This window comes from Octopus sinensis, linkage group LG2 (genome assembly GCF_006345805.1).
Source record: "Octopus sinensis linkage group LG2, ASM634580v1, whole genome shotgun sequence".
Taxonomy (NCBI): domain Eukaryota; kingdom Metazoa; phylum Mollusca; class Cephalopoda; order Octopoda; family Octopodidae; genus Octopus; species Octopus sinensis.
Window position 1 is genome coordinate 105918648 of NC_042998.1, and position 19247 is coordinate 105937894.

The window sequence follows — 19247 nt, forward strand, 5'->3', positions numbered from 1 at the left end:
AACAATCAAGATGTTTTCTTATTGCAGTCATTATGCTTCATATAGTGTGGAAAATGTTTTTAATGAATTAGTAATATTTATACAGTGAACAGAACGCATTATGTCAGTGACTAATGTTAAATTAATCTGATTTTGACAAGTACAGACGACTAGTTTGAGCTTTTCTCTCAGTGGAGCATAGCCATCACCATACTGGACTAATATTTATGATAAGAGAAATATTAGCAAACCACTTTACTGTAAGTTTTAATGTAGCAATTGTCTCTAGGTAATTTTCTAGTCATCCTTTTAAGTTATTACACTACTCAGTGTCCATTTAGGAAAAACATATCTCTTTAACCACTTCTAAATCTTGCAGTCACAAGTAAACTATCATTTATTGATGAGGTCAAATAAGATTGACACTTGTCCAGAGTTGTCACCACACTGCTAAAGGTCAGACTCACTTTCTGTTGCATCCTATAATTAATTAATATACTGAAGTTGTCTCCCTGTCAGTTTTAACCAGAATTAATCATTCAGGTAATGATTGCTCTCATTATTAAGGTGTAATTTTTACTAGTTAAGCTTTATTGGTTTACTGCTTCAATTTCACAAGCAACACCCACTCTACTATTAAATTCTAGTGAAGGAGGTGACCTGGGATAAATTTCCTCTGTTAGTTTACTATATTGATGTATAGAATGTACATGAGTAGGTATCAAATATTATCATACTGACTGGGCATAATTACCAAGATGCACCATCTGCACAAAAAAATAACAGTCCAAGTACTGTCAATATGAAATGTTGGATGAAATGATTTACAGTTTTTGTTCTGGCTGACCAAAATTGATAAAACAATCAAATTAACCTAGGTTTCTGGTTTCAAATTAACCTAGGGATCACTTCACCTTTATTCCATCTAGGTTTAATAGAATAAAATATCAGTCAAGTACTGGATCAATGGTATTGGCTGACCCCTTCCTCTCAATTGCTGATTTTGTGTCTAAACTAGAAACATTAATTCTAATGAAGAGAAAAAATCATTAACTTAGTTATTATTACTTGAATACAACTTTTGTTATTCCAGTTAGTAGTGAATGTACCAAGCTGACACAGAATTTTAGTTGTAAATGAAAATAGCCAGACTGACATATAGGTAGGTAAGCAGGTAAGGGATGAGATAAGTAAATTAGTGGATGTAGTAGAAAGGTGGATGTAGTAGAAAGGTGGATGTAGTAGAAAGGTGACATAACTGATCAGGTGTTTAGAAAAGTTCAGCATGTTTTGAATGAGAATGTATCACTTAAAATACAGGAGCAATTTTCCATTGCAATACATTGTTAGGTTTTGTTAAAGATAGTAACTCTTTGAAATTCCTAGGTTCCTTGTAATGTTGTTGTTTAGCACCAAGTAAGCTTTGTTCAAGCTGTTACATGATCAAATGTATTATAGCCATGACCATCCTGTCTGGTCTGGAATTTGTGTTTTTATTTGGTGGGAGCACTTTTCAGATATAAGGTCCTTAGGTCAAATATTATCTAATGATTATTTTTTAGACTGTACAGTGTGATTTGAGGGAATTCGATTGTTATTTCTAGCAGTCAGGTAACTGCATAGAAACTTCATCGTTGGTTCAAGGGTTCCTATTATGATACAATTAGGATGTAATTTGATTGTTTTAGCAATTTTGGTTCATTCCAGGGAATACAACACAAGAAAGAAAATTATTCTTTATATATTCTGAGGAAGAAATACACAACTAGAATCTTTGCAGCTTGACTAGTGATATTAATGATAAAAGTGGTGTTAGATTGTAACTTTCTGTGAGTTGATACCTGTACATGAGCAGGAAGAGAGTTCCAGAGATTTTGGAAAAGAAATGGATCTGGGGTTTACAGTCTATGACAGCAGATTATGAGAGGTAGTGAATCAGGTATATTAGATTGTATGGAGGCCTGTAGCTTTGTGGTCAGGGTGTTGGACTCCTAATCGTAAGATTGGAGTTTTGATTCTTGGACCAGGTGAAATGTTGAGCTCTTGAGCAAAACACTTCATTTCACATTGCTCCAGTCCACTCAGCTGGCAAAAATGAATAATCCTGCAACAGTCCAGCATCCTGCCCAGGTGGGGAATTTAAATGCTATGAAACTGGGAAACCAGCACTTATGAGTCGACATAACTCAAAAAGGTAACCTTTACTTTACTTTTACTTATATTATATAGTTGGTGGTACATAGATGGCAGGTTCATATGAGTAAAAAGGCCAATACTATACAAGTAGCAGAGATAGATAAAACACACTACATGTTGGTGACTGAAGGTTTGCTTATCAGTCACTTGACCTTTTATTGTTTATGTAGTCCAGAATATTTACATGGAAGCAATTGCATCATCCCAGATAATAGAATAATATTTATTTTATTGAAAGCCATTCCTTTACTTTGTCGAAAGGTTAGGGTTAGTGATGTTGTTATTAGACTTAGCAGTTATGCAGAACTGAACTAGTTTCTTGCACTGAATAATAATAAATGCAGTCTTGACTATGATGTAGATCTGTCAGGTGATATCACCATTGTAGCAATGTATACATTTATGTGTGCGTATGTATGTACATGGCTTGGTGGCCAGGATATTTGGTTCGCAATCATAAAGCTTTGAATTCGATTCACGGCAGCATGTTGTATCCTTCAGCAAAGCTCTTTATTTCTCTTGGCTCCAGTTCACTTTTCTGGCAAAAATACGTTATACCTGTAATTCGAAGAACCAGTCTTGTTATATTCTGAGTCACGCTGAATCTCTCTGAAAACTACATTAAGGGTATGCTCAACCACTTGCACATTAATCTCATGGGTAGGCTGTTCTGGAACACTCATCGTTGTAACCAGTGGAGAGCTATTTTATGTATGTATGTGCTTGTGTGTATCTGTGTGCATATATGTGTCGACACGTGTGTGTATGCATGTGTGTGCATATGTGTGTGTATATATATATGTATTTAATTAGAAGAGATAGCAAATATAGGGAAATAACAGTATTGGAGAATTGACTGATCCCTGAAATGCACATTAGTTAATTGAATGTAAGGTTATTAGCCACTGTCAATAAATGTGCTTGATGAAGAGAATGGTAAAGGTGGTTTCTATTGGATAATAAAGCCTGCAGAAAAGAAGCTCTGCTAAGAATTTGTCGTCATGCATGATTATTATCGTGATTTTCATTTCACTAAAGCTTTATCTTGTTGTCTATTACAATTCCATTCAGCTTGCAATGGTGGGATTAAATAGTCTCATATGTATAAAAAAAAAATGGATACTCTTTTACTCTTTTACTTGTTTCAGTCATTTGACCGTGGCCATGCTGGAGCACCGCCTTTAGTCAAGCAAATCAACCCAGAACTTATTCTTTGTAAGCCTAGGATTTATTCTATCAGTCTCTTTTGCCGAACCACTAAGTTACAGGGATGGGAACACACCAGCATCAGTTGTCAAGCGATGTTGGGGGGCGGGAGACAAACACAGACACACAAATACACACACATATATATACATATGCATATATACGACAAGCTTTGGTCGGCCCGAGGCTATAGTAGAAGACACTTGCCCAGTGGGACTGAACCCATGACCATGTGGTTGGTAAGCAAGCTACTTACCACACAGCCACTCTTGCGCCTAGTTTATAAAAATAGAGATTGACACCAGTATTTGACTGGTACTTAATTTTATTGACCCCCTGATGAATGAAAAACAAAATTGACCTTGGTAGGATTTGAACTCAGAAAATAAAGAGGTGTGACTAAATATCATCAGATATTTTATCTGACATTCTAACAATTCTGCAAATGATGATGATTATAATGATAATGATGATTCTATTGTGGTTGCTAATGTTGTTGCTATTTATTCTATTAATGCTGTTGGTATTGTTGCTGTCGTTGTTATCATTACTATTACTGCTGTTGCTATGGATATTATTCGAGAAACAGGAAAGTAATAAAAGCCACTTAACAATGTAAAGCTTGGTGAAAAACAGAAAAAAGGAATAAAATTTATTCAAAATTTCTGCTTTAATAAGTTCTAAACTCAAGGTTGAAATTTTTGAAATGAGACATAAGCTGTAAATAACAACGAAACCATTGAAGAAATTTTTACATATTTTATTTATTTATTTTTGTTTATTTTCATTTATTTTTATTTATTCATTAATTTTTTTTTCCAGTTCAAGATTAGGGCTTGTTAATGTTGAAACATTGAATGAATTTATTTTTCTCCAACTTTGCATTGTTAATTGGCTTTTATTAACTTTCTATCTCTATACAGAAACAACAATACTTCAAGTAAATTATGAATTGTTAATATTGTTATCATTGTAGGTTTCGATATTTAATTTATTGTTGACTTTTTGTTGTTATCGCTGTTGTTGTTGTTGATGATGATAGCAGCAGTGATGTTGGCAGTAACATGACAGACAGCAAAAGTAGGACTTGTTCCTCATGATGATGATGATGATGCAAAATAGAAACTATTCAGTTAATTTGGGTTTTTTTCATAACCATCATTATCGCTGATACCATCACAGCAATACCCAACCACCAACAATACAACCACCAACACTGACACCACCACTACCACCACCGACACAACTAACATCACAACCAACATCACTACCAGCACACCATTAACACCACCACCAACACCAACACTAAAACCACCACTAACAGCACCACCACCAACACCACCACCATATAACTCATGTCACCATTTCTCACTTCTAGAATCACCAACATTAACATCACCACAACTAGCATTACAGCAATGACCAGCACCGACTCTACAACCACAGCAACCATCACAAAAAGATTACCATCATAACTGCAAATACCAACCACCACTACAATCTCTGCTATAAACACAACCACCACCACCACTGCCGCCACAACCACTGCTTCCACCACTATAATCATTGCCACAGCTACTGGCATCACCAAAATCATTTAATATTCAACACTCATCCCACCCATGACCCTCACCTTCCTTCCATATACCTACCTCTACGATATAAATACAGCTTTCTCTGTAAGCCAGCTAAAGAGAGAGCATCTATATAGCTACACAATTTGCTAGAAATGGTAACCAATGCTCCTGAGAATTATATTCTACCATCAGAAGTATAATAAATGACACATGGAGTCCTAAATATTTTAGAAAAAAGGCGAGATGGTCATGGCTGGAAACCCCTTGACCATAGGCCCATTCAGTCAGGTAAGACTGGAGCTTATTTAATCTCCATTAAAGGCATAAATAAGGTGCAGTAGGCAGCTAAATATAAACATGTAATGGAATATGTCCACAAGCAATGGAACATAGTACAATCAAGTACACTGTAACACAGTACAATACAATAGAATATACAGTACAGTATTGTCAGTATAATGAGTGCAGGTTGAGCACCTGTGCTGGTGCAGCCAAGAGAATACCCTCCATCAGGCATTTGCCATATTCTGAACGCCTTACTTCCCTGGGCTTGGATACATTGAAACTCCGACGTCTGGCAGGTGACTTGGCAGACACCCATAAAATGATTAGCCATCTTACAAACAATAACTCTGAGCACCTTTTCAAACTCCACCTGTCTAACACCCGTGGACATGTTTACATAGTCAGAAAATAGCACAGCTTCCATGACTTTCGGAAACACTTTTTCACGCTAAGAGTTGCTGAAGTATGGAACAAACTGCCAGCATCAGTTGTTAGTTGTCGGAGCACTGTATCCTTCAAAACTTCCATGCTTCCTGAGATTCGCCAACGCTACACCTGATTTTTTCCCCTTCATACACATGCAAGCATGTATCTGACTCATACACTGTTCACTTTCCAGACATTTGTACATTACTGCATATTCTTTATACGCACTTTTGACAAGTTGTGGTGCACCTGAGCACTGTATACAATAATTTCATTATTATTATTATTATTATTATTATTATTATTTTTATTATTAAAAAGCACCTGTACTGGTGCTGTGTAAAAAACTCCCATGCTGGTGCTACATAAAACAACTGCAGTACGCTCTGTAAAGTAGTTGGTGTTAGGAAGGAAATCAAGCCATAGAAATCATGCCAAAACAGACAACTGGAGCCTGGTGCAGCCCTCCAGCTTGCCAGATCCTGTTGAACACACCGGCCTATGCCAGAATGGAAAATGGATGCTAAGCAATGATGATGATGATAATGATGATGATGATGATGATGACGATGACGAAGACGACGAAGACGACGACAATGGTGGTGGTGGTGGTGGTGGTTGTGGTGATGGTGATGGTGGTGATGATGATGATGGTGATGATGGTGATGATGGTGATGATGATGATGATGGTGGTGATGATGATGATGATGGTGAGGATGATGATGATGATATAGCACAGTAAAGTGTAAGACTGCACAGTGCAGTACTATAAAGGAGACTGCAGTATAGCATAGCAAAGTACAATAAGCAGAGTACAGAATAATATAGTACAGTAATGTACAAAACAAAAGAATGCAATATAGTGTAATGGTGTACATTGAGTAGAGTACAATATAACAGAGTATTGTATAACACAAAACATTACAGTACTGTTACAAACCATGCAATGTAATGCAGTGTTGTACAGTAAAATTCTATGTGATGCAGTACAGTATGTTGCAGTACAATTCAATGCAGTGTAATACAGTACAGTACTTTAAGTACAGTAGAGTAGATACTGTACACTATGCACGGTGCAGTATAATATAGAGCTGGAAAGTATGACACAGAACTGTAAAGAAGAATGTGGTAGAAGATAGTATAGTACAATACAATGCAGAACAGTATATTACTGGATTAAACAGTACATTATAATGAAGTTGAGACCCTCTTCGGTCATGACTGACCATGGGATTGCACCTAGATTACCCTCCAAGACACAAGTCTGGGCAAGGTTGTTTATGGAAGACCAGCAGTTGCCCATGCATACAGGCCTTCCATCTCTATGTCACCAGTTTTATCCAAGGGAAAGGGAAAGGGGCCAATACAGCTTGGCACCTGTGATGTCGCAACTCATTTCTACAGCTGAGTGAACTGGAGCAACGTGAAATAGTGTCTTACTCAAGAACGCAACACACAGCCCGGTCCAGGATTTGAACTCACAACCTCACGATCATAAGCTCGAGGCTCTAACTACTGAGCCATGTGCCTTCACATAATGAAGTACAGTACCACATAATGTAGTATGGTAGAATGTAGTTCAATAGAATACAGTACAATATTGTACAATATATTAAAGTACACTACACTGCTGTTCAGTACTTTACAAAGCAATATAATACAGAACAATGCAGTACGGGCTGCCACTTCCTTGGCACCTGGGCAAGAATTCCTAGCATTGCCCCCACTCACTACCACAAACATAGACCATCAAATTCAAAACAATTGTGTTTCACAAATAAAACTTAACCTAATCAACCCATTATTTGTTTTTTTTTTACATCCATTGACCCCTTTTGGCTACCTGATTATCACCTCACTTTTCTTCAACGCCCTACCTGGATCTTTCCACATCCCCCAAGTGGGCAGTACTACCCACTTTGGAAACCACTGGTGTAGACCATCACAAGGTCCAGTCCTTGTTGTGATGTGATGGTTTGTATATCTCAATGACCCTGAAAGTTATACTAGGGAGCACAAGTTCCTTATAGGCCCTCCCATACTGAACAAGTCAAAAGGTAGAAACCAGACTATTATGGATCACCTCTTCCTAGAAGCAAAAGTGGGTTTGCATAGGGCCAACAGCCACATCTAGAGAAAAACTAAGTTACAGAAACATCAATGATAATTCAAAACCATCAAAACTTGGGGGAGGAAAGCTTTCCTCCAAAGGAACAAATGAGGGGCCCTGATAACCCAGAGTCAAGATCAGTAGAGAGAAGTCATCAATGGCCTATGTTTTGTAGGGAGCAAAGGGCTTAAGTAAAGTAACTACAATATTGTATGGAGTTAATGTATTGATACTGCATTAGGTTCTGACAGTTTGATAATTGTGCTGCAGAAGTATTGGTGATGTTGTTGGTGTAGTAATGACGCTGAAGCTCTATCAATAGTGTTTATTGGATATTAGTGATGCCAATAATTTATTAGGGACTTTGAAAGTCTTGTGATGGGCTTTATGGTGTATTAGTAATGCTACTGTTGATGTTTAACTCCAAGTCAATTCATTCAAGAATGATCAAAGGCATTCCAGCCATGATCATCTCCATTATAGTTTTTTTTAAGGCATAGTATATCTGGGAATATATCATTTAATGTATTCTTTCCTTAAGGCAGCAAGCTGGCAAAATCATTAGTATAGTGGGCAAAATGCTTAGCAGCATTTCGTCCAACTTTATGTTCTGAGCTCAAATTCTGCCGAGGTCAACTTTACCTTTCATCCTTTGGAGTGGTGGGGGGTCAATAAAATAAGTACAAGTTGAACACAGGGGTCAATGTAATCAATTTAACACCCTCATTAAAATTTTCTGGCCTTATGCCAGAATTTGAAACCAATGTGTTCTTTCCTTCTTCCTGACTACATATTTGAAAGAAATTTAGCTTCTATTTCTTGCAAATCAAACAACCAATTCAAAGCCTTTCAGAGGCTTATAGCATATTGCTGCCTTTGTTGTTGTTCAGTTTCAAGTCAGTTCTAACTGGACAGATCTACAACCAAAGATGATGCTGCTATGCTTATCTCATCTTACTTTTAAGATGATAGTATGCAATTTCAGGACATATTCAGCTGGAATTTCTAGTGTTTAAAGTGACCTATTAAATGAGCCCTTGTTGGCCTCAAGATATATTGTTGTTGTTGCTGTTGACGTCCTTAGCACAGTTATTGTTGTTGTTGCTGTTGCTGCTTATTAGAAATGCTGTAATTAATAGTGATGTGGAGAGGCTGTTGTTGATGCTGATGGTAGTGGTGTTGGTGGTGGTGGTTTTGGTGGTGGTGGTGGTGATGGTGTTGGTGGCATTTGGTGGTAGAACATTTATTGATGCTTTTCAATGTGCTATGAATGAGGATTATGATGATGATGATAATGATGCTCTTCATACTAAGGAAGCATAGTATTCTATGTGTTACTGTTATTATTGATTTCTACTACAGGGCACAAGGCCTATTTATTTGCTTATTTTTTTCGTAATTGATTCTTTGAAAGTCTTTACCATTTTGTAATGTATTCTTGTGATGTTCCCCTCCTCCATTGCCCTTGTGGCAAATGGAAGATTTTTATCATCATCACCTTCATCATTCTCTTCATCATCGTCATCCTCATCAAAATTAGTGTTGTTATTATTGTTATTGTTGGGGGCTGCTGTTGTTGCTACAGTTGTTGTTCTTGTTATTGATATTGTTGTTGTTGCTGTGAGTGATGAAACAAGGGTTAGTTTTAATGGGGAAGGAGAATTGTAAAGGTTATTATAAGTGATGGTAAGATGCGCAATGGAGAAGAATGTCAAAGGAAAGAATAAAAAGATTAGGAATAAAAAGGAATAGATATTAGAAAGAAAGAACAAGAAAAATCTTAAGATAAGAAGGAAGGAGATAAAAAAAGAGAAGAATGCCAACAAAGAAAGGGAGTAAAATAAAGACAATGAAAGAATGAAGGAAGAGAGGGAGAAAAATGAGGGAAAAGGAAAAATGAAGAAGAAAATAGACAACATGTCTAAAATTCTCTATTGATGTTGCTGTTGCTTAAATGAAAGGAAAAAGAACCCCTAAAAATTCACAAAAAGTGCTTGCCATTTTGAAGTGTCTTTAACATTTCAAATTGAAAACAGAAAATGGAATAAAATATTTAGAATAAAAAAAAACCACAAAAGTAATTTGTACCGATTGCATTCATCACAAAATCATGTTCCCCTTTTGATAAGAGAAAAGTTATGGGCTAGTATTTTCCACTGTACTGGTCCAAAGCACTTTGAAAATAAATGAAATAATTTCCATAAAAATGTTACTTAACTCTCAGCAGATGGTAATTTCATTTCAGTATTATAACCATTATTAAGGCAGCAAGCCGGCAGAACTGTTAGTGTGCAGGACAAAATGTTTAGCAACATTTCATCCATCTTTATGTCATGAGTTCAAATATAACCTAAGTCAACTTTGCCTTTTATCCTTTTGGAGTTGATAGAATAAGTACCAAGCAAGTGCTGGGGTCAATGCAATCAAATTCTTCCTCCCCTCAAAAAACTGTGGGCCCGGTACCAAACCTGGAAACCATTATTATATAATTATTAATATTCTAATGATTTTTCATCTAGTGATTTGGCATAATTGTTACAGCAACAGACAAAATGCCTTGTGGTATTTCTTACATTATTTACAAATCAAAGTTCAAATCCTACTAAGGTTAATAAAGTAGCAGTCAAATAGTGGGGTTAATGTGATTGACTCAACATACTTGCCAAATTTCTAATCTCAAGCCTCTGTTAAAAACAATTATAGGCATAGGAATGGCTGTGTGGTAAGTAGCTTACTTGCCAACCACATGGTTCTGGGCTCAGTCCCACTGTGTGGCACCTTGGGCAAGTGTCTTCTACTATAGCCTCGGGCTGACCAAAGCCTTGAGAGTGGATTTGGTAGACAGAAACTGGAAGAACCCCGTCGTATATATGTATATATATATATGTATGTGTGTGTGTATACGTTTGTGTGTCTGTGTTTGTCTCCCCACCCCCACCCCAACATCGCTTGACAACCAATGCTGGTGTGTAACGTCCCCGTAACTTAGCAGTTCAGCAAAAGAGACTGATAGAATAAGTACTAGGCTTACAACGAATAGTCGATTTGCTCAACTAAAGGTGATGCTCCAGCATGGCAACAGTCAAATGACTGAAACAAGTAAAAGAGTAAAAGTGTATATTATGTTAGAGACAATTTGGCAATATCCTTAGAGCTTCAGACAAAATACCATGTAGTAATTTGTTGCTGCACTTTACATTCTAAGATCAAACTCTACCAAGGTCAACTTTGCTTTTTATCTTTCTGGGTCAATAAAATAAAGCACCATTCAAGTATTGGAGGTAATGTAATTGATAAGTCTGCCTCCCTTCAAGCTTGATCCTAAACTGAGAACAACTGAGGGCAGTGAATAAACTAATAAACTCCGAGTCAAATTCCTATGGGGCCTCTTCTGTGGGCCTCTGTACAGCAGGTCTGGAGGGTGTACATAATATAGATGACATTTTCACATGGTTAGACATACCTCCACAGAAGACTGGAAGTGAGAGACTCTGCTTGAGTGATTGGGATTTTTCTTAATGACTACCCTGTGAAGTCAAGGCATGGAGAGAGAAACACACATGTACATACATGCACACACATGCACATACATATATATATATGTATATGTATAAATATATGCATGCATGCATACATACATACATACATACATACATACATACATACATACATACATACATACATACATACATACATACATACATACATACATACATACATACATACATACATACATACATACATACATACATACATACATACATATACAATAGACTTCATTTAGTTTCCATTTACCAAATCCATTCACAAGATTTTTATCAGTCTAGAGCTGTAGTGGAAAAATGGTAAAAACTCTTGCTCAAGGAGCTACACAATGGGGCTGAACCTAAAATCATGTGATCAGGAAGCAAATCTCTTAACCAAACAGTTATGCTTCTGCATAATTCCATCTATTTGTAAAAAAGAAAGAAAAACAATCTTAGGAGTTCCCCACCATAACCATACCCTGGAGGATCTGAAAAGAGTAAAAAAGTTAATTATTATAGCAAAGGAATTAAATACTAGAATTGAATTGTTTGTAAACCTCAGCAGGATTTGATCTTTGAAAGCCTGCTGAAGCCTGCTGTTTCTTCATTAGTCATCTGTTTTATTTAGTCAATCCATTTAGTTTCCTCTTAAAGCAACATCTAGAGAAGGAAATGACAAATTAACTAAATTTGGTGGATAGTTTGAAGTGAAATTTATGCCATAATTAGATCTGACCTGAAAAAGTTAATATTTGCAGGTAAAAAAAATTAACCTTGATTTGGGAATGTGGAAGTATGATGCTATCCAAATCTATCCAGCTCATGCAATTATGTGTATAATGTTGTTGATACTAATACTTCCTTCATTAAGTATTTATTTTGGCATTACGAATGAGGCATGGTGTGTTTTTGTTTATATTTGCACAAGACCACAATGATTAAATATATTTCTAAATTTGCAAAATTTATGTAACATAATTGCTAATATATTTCAAATTACAGAAAATGCTGAAATTTTTTTATCATGTTATCATAGTATCCAATATTATAGAGTTCTTTAAATATTGATTTGTAGAGAAAATTATGAGAACAAATTGCTTTTATACTGATTCATGAACGCTTTTTAGTTGTTAACTATTCAAAATATGTATAATATTCTTTTCAGATAATTTGACTAATATCCCTTTCTTGCTTGCTTTGTACATATTTTATAATTCTGGGTTATTGGTCCCCAATTTTAATAACTTAGTTTTAATTATTCAATCACTAATTTTTAGCTACTCATTTTAACTACTACGAGATAAAATTAATAACTGGCTAAGACTACCATTTTTAAGTTAAAATTATTAATTTTAACTGCTCAATCATTACTCTTAACTATTCAACTGATTGAGCAGTTTTACCTACTCGGTCTTAATTACTCAATTCTTACTTTTAATTAGTCACTGATTTTAGTTACTCCATCTTAATTACTCAGTTATAAATTTTAATTCCTCAGGCAATATTATTTTAACAACTCAGTGATTAATTATAGTTACTCAGTCATCATTACTCAGTCACTAATTTTAATTACCCAGTCTTGATATCCCAGTCAGTAATTTAAACTTCTGAGTCTTAATTGCTCAGTTTTCAATCTTAACTTCTCGATCATAGTTATTTAGTCTCTAATTTCAGCTAGCCAGTCTTTATTAGTTAATCATTAGTTTTAACTAATTTTAATTACTCAGTCTCTAATTATAATTAATTATCACTATTTAGTTAGTCAGTCATTATTTTTAATGACTCAATTCTAATTATTTAGCCATTCGTTTTGACTGCTCACTTTTAATTATTCACAAATTTCTACTTTAATTTTCTTAAAGCCTATATATAAAAAGTAATTTGAGTTAAGCATCACTGCTGGGATTAAAAATCTGGAGTAAATGATTGGATAAAGTGTTTACGAATGGAAAAATTTGAAAGTGAACTCATTGCTGTTGCTCTGATGAGAAAGTGATTAATCATAGATGCAGCAGGATAGGTGGACATTAAACAATGATGATGATGACAGCATGGCTGTGTGTTTAAGAAGTTTGTTTCCCAACCAGATAATTTCAGATTCAGTTCAACTGCAAATCTGTGATTAGAAGTATTATAGCTGAGACCATCCTGTATGAAGAATACAAAACATGTTCGGAATTTATTTTATTGAGACTCTGGTATGAAGGGAATTCAGAATGTAGAGATATAAAACTCTGGTTTTATGAGTTCTGGGGTTCAGGATAAACTTAACCCTAAGTAAGGATGAGCTTTGGTTATCAGCTATCATTAACTGAGATGGCAATTTTGAGAAGGGCTGAGTGAGCAATGGTGAGGGAAATGTGTAGTGTGAGGCTGTTTGATAAGAGGAGAACTGAGGACTTGATGGGGATGCTGGGGTTAGAGGAATCAGTGGAACAGCTGGCAAGGGCAAATGGAGTGCGGTGGTATGGGCATGTGTTGAGGAAGGATGAGGAGCATGCTCTGAAGAGGGTGCTAGAGTTTGAGGTAAATGGACAGTGAAAGCAAGGTAGACCGAGGAAAATGTGGAGAGGATAGGTGGAGGAAGAGATTGGGAGAGTTGGCTTGAGAAGGGAGGATGCCCAAAACCAGGCAAGATGGTGAGATGGTGTAAGGGTGGTTGCTATGGCATTTAGGTAGATCTGGCCACCTCCGTCAATGGGGATAAAACTTGGATTCAAAATGATGGATGATGATGATTAAGGGAGATGTTTAAAATGAATACAAAAAAATGCTGTATTTGGAAATATTTTGCCCTTCTTCTTTAATCCCATTTTGTGCTATACTACCAATAGAAGCCTCTTTGGAGAGATTTAGTAGCATATCAGTATTCTGTTAGAAACATATCAGTATTCTTCACTGAGCCTATTCCATTTCTTGTAAGTGGTCCCCTGTAACATTGAAAAACATAGTCAATGATGAAAGAAAAACAAACTGGTAGAGAGAAAGAGAGAGAGAGAAATGAATTAACCCTGGCATTTGACTGGTACTTTATTAATCGACCCCATAATAAAAAAAATTTGATGTAGACACAAGGCTGATTGACCCTGAACTCAGAACACAGAGAATTGGGTCAAATACTGCAAATATGAAATCCAATGCAATTAGCAATTTATCTACCAATTACTTTAATCTTAAAAGTGTAGGGTAACTCCAGGTCAGCACAAACTGAACAGATATTTAATGAAAAGACATTAATCAGCTGTGCTTTATATGGACATTGTATATAGGAATACATTATCTCATATATCATTGCTGTGTTTAGATGATGGGATGTAATTTGAAGAAGTGCATGCTGTTATGGCAAACAGGTTAAGTTAAAAAAAAAAGGGTTGTTGTTTAGCCCTAGGTCAGCCTGGATCAAATAGACATACAAGGAAAGACATTCCAGCTATGACTATACTGTTATTTATATAAAACAATGTCTCAACCACATTATTGAATTTAGTCTTTTTTGTTAAAACGGTCAGATCTGATTTGAGGAAGGGAGATTTGGTTATTTTTTCTATCAGGTCAAATGAACAGGAGTGTAAAACATATATATAGATTATAAAAAATGAAAATAGAAACCAGTAAAGCCATATTTTTATTAATTTGCTATATTCACAAGCAAGCTACCACTGATTATATTATATGGAGACAGCCAGGAAATACTTCCTCTATCTCACTAATGGCTAACAGTTCCAAAAGCTTTGTTAGAAATATTGGTGGTTATTTCCAGTTTCTTCATATTCTTTCTCAATCAATTCTAATATTTCTGTCTATAACATCAAATACTGTGCTTCTAGTTTCCACCAATTAATTCCATTCTTCGAAATATGTTACCAAATAAGTAGATGTTGAATCTTATTTTAAAAGTATCAGAAAATATACATAAATATGGGAAAAGAAAACCATTTCCCTGGAAAGACTTACTTGAAATAAGATTATTCTAGAATAACTTTCTGAATGAAATTATTCATAATTTCATCATCTTAATTCACAAAATAATTTCATTCACTGATTTTGGAACTAAGCCCTAAGACCTGTTATGCACAGTACCTTTAGGGATTTCGCATGTTGTTGATTTCCTGTATCAAGCTGAACTTGCTTTGAGCAAAGCAGTTGATTTAGTGTTGTTGTTGTTGTTGTTGGTGGTGGTGGTGGTAGTGGTAGTGGTGGTGGTGGTGGTCCCAAGATATTTCTGATCAAACAGACCTATCATCAAAGGCTTTCTAGAAATGAATATTTTTTTTATTTTTCATTTATTTTTCCCAGGTATAGAATATATTTTACGAGTGTTTGATTGGAGGAAGATTTAGTTGCTGTATCTAGCAGGTCAAATGACATTTAAAGATTCCCTCATTAGCATGTTAACCATTAAGATTTATTTGTTTATGATCAAAAGCATTCCAGCCATGACCATTCCCTCTTTTTTTTTGGTATGTAAGACTACAACAGCAAGAAACCAAATAATGTAATCTTACGTACTGAAACATGTAAGATAAGATTACATTACATTATCTAGAAGCCATCTAACTCTGCACCCCCCATATGATCTGTCTTACTTCTACTCTAATTATGTGATTTTGAAGATCGTTAGGGTTATTTTAGCCAGTCTCTTTGTATAGTCATTAACCAATCCATTTGGTTAGTGGTATTCATTCCATTTCTAAAAGATTGCTCCCCCTCCCCCCCCCGCCAGGCATTTACTCTATCTTTTGGGAGTGAGTGTTCTTTCACTTCCTCCCAATTAATGTTTTTATATCATCTTGATGCAATTTATTCTGCAGTAATTATTTCTAATTTTCTTTTCCTTTTTTCTTTTTTTTCAAAGCCCTATAGTTGCAGATTTTCATCAACATATATAGCAATATTGTTTCCTTTTCTTTCTTTTGTCTCTTATCCTGGTTTTACTTTTAGTCCATGTTTTAGACATTATTAATTTCTTTCTGATACTATTCACAGGATTTCTTTCGGATTTCATACATATCCTGGTTCTATCATATCTTAGAGTAATCTCTTTCTCTTTCATCTATAAGCTTTATCAGATGAATTTTTATGTTTCATTTATAAAAAGTCTATTGTGTATGTTGATTGTTTTATTACGAGGGAGGAATATAATTTCACAAATGATATTTGGATTGTTACATAGAGCTGGATGTTAATAATATATTTCTGTAACATTCCTTTCCAATATTATCTTCAGTACTTCATTCAGTTACTTCAGTGAGCTCTAGTATTTTATTACTTTCTGGTTTCACTCCACATACTGTGAGCAGATTGACACTCCACTTGTAAGCAATGGTGACTTCACTACTTATTTCAGTCTGATACTTAATTTATCAACCTCTATTTTATAAATGGCTACATCTTATCTCTTTAGCATGAAGGTATATAACTTGACTCACTAATATACACTAGAAGATACAAACTGAAACACATACAAATACATATGTATACACAGGCAAATACATACATACATGCATACATACATTCATATATATATATATATACACACATATATATACTACCAATGCATCCTTGAGAACAATCTTTTCATAGTGGTCAGATCATATGAGTCTACATCTAGCATAATGGCTATCCATTTAGTGGTCATCCCTCTTATATGTATGTAATATATATATATATATATATATATATATATATATAATTTATCATAATATAAATAATATACATATATATATATATACATATATATATATACATATATATATATACATATATATATATATATATATATATATATATATATATATATATGCATATATACATACATATATGTACATACTTTCATCTATATATATATGCATATGTGGGCACAGGACATCATGAAACGTGTACAACAAAAAAGTACGAAGCACAAGTAAATGGAATATGAATTATACTTTTAAACAACAAAAGACACAAAGAGAAAACAAAACAAAGAGTATAAAGAACGACCCTTCATCAGTTGTTGGCTGTTTTTCAAGTGTCATATTTCGAGCATTTAACAACAATATATGCTTTCGATAAAACAGTTGCTCCTGCAAAGCAAATTGAATAAAATTTGGGATTTTGCAGAGGGTCAGAATAGGTAACACAAACAGGACAGTAAAACAAACAGGAAGGACTGCTAAGCCTAAACAAGGTTGTGGTGGTGAAATCATAAGTCAAGCTAGGACAGGAGACAAACAAGAACGCATTTTCCTTGTTCCAGCTACAATGGAGAGAAAGAAAGATGGCCGATGGTTACATGGGAGTCACATGAGCAAGGGAGGAGGAGTGAGGGAGAGAGAGTGACAGAGTAATAGGATTGAATACAGGGGAAGAGGAAGTAAAAGAATAAGAGGGACAAAAAGAGAGAAAAATAAAAGAGTAAAAATACCATATAGAGTGTGCATATATATATATACACACACACACAGATATGTATATATATACATATGTGTGTATGTATATAAATATATATATATATATACATATACATATACATACATATATATATATATATATATATATATATAATATATATATATATATATACACATATACATACATACATACATATATATATATATATAGGAAATTTATAATTTTATAATTTAGTAATTTAAAAAATTTTTAAATATTGTAAAAATTCATTAGGAAATTTTATATATATATTTTTATTCTTATTCTTATTTTTAAAAGAAGATATCTTAGAATTTGTAGGATTAAATTGGATCCGTTAATAATAATAATAATAATAATAATAATAATAATAATAATAATAATAATAATAATAATAAAAAGAAAAATAGCCTGAGGATGCACTGGTAGATTTATGTATTAGGTATAGCCTAGTAAAATAAACCACTAGGGCAGAAACACGTGTAGCATTGATTAATATTATCTTCTTTCTCCACAGACTAATTACAGGTAAGGTATATATAATTTTTTTAAATATGCTTAAATATTTTTTAATTATTCTATTGTACTTTATTTTATTGTACATTATAGTAGGCTTTAAAATGCTTATATTATTAGATTAGTATTTTGGATATACCTTTCTATGTGTACTCCAGTAAATAATGTTGTCCTGAAATTGAAGTTGTGGTCCTATTGATAAAATTCCAAATTTGTAATAATGTACATATATATATATATATATATATATATATATATATGTATATATATAAATAATCATCATCATCATTGTTTAATGTTCGCTTTCCATGCTGGCATCGGTTGGACGATTTGATCAGGGCTGGCAAGCCAGAAGGCTGCACCAGGCTCCAATCTGGTCTGGCAAAGTTTCTACAGCTGGATGCCCTTCCTAATGCCAACCACTCTCAGTGTAGTGGGTGCTTTTTACATGCCATCGGCACGGAGCCAATCAGGTGGCACTGGCAACAATCACACTCAAATAGTGCATTTTACATGTCACCACATGAGTGCCAATCATATATATACATATATACATATATATATATATATATATAAACGTATGTGTGTGTGTATGTATATATATGTGTGTGTGTGTGTGTGTGTGTGTGTATAAATGTGGGCACACATATATATACACATGCAATCATATATTTGTATATTTATATATATATATATATATATATACGGAGAGAGGAAGGTACAGACAGAACCAGCTAGAAAAGATACATAGCTTTTCATCTATTATTTAGTAGATCTACATATGAAGGCATGTTAAAGGAGTTATTTACTACATTTGCTAAAATCATGTCATGAGACACATATATGTAATAAGAAAATTCTTGTAATAAAAATGATATACATATTTATATATAGGTTGGTAGATAAATGTATACTTATGAATATGAATGGATAAAGGTTTAAATTCTTATACATATATTGTATATACCAGTGAAGAGATGCAATTATAGATATATAATATATGCATATATAAAT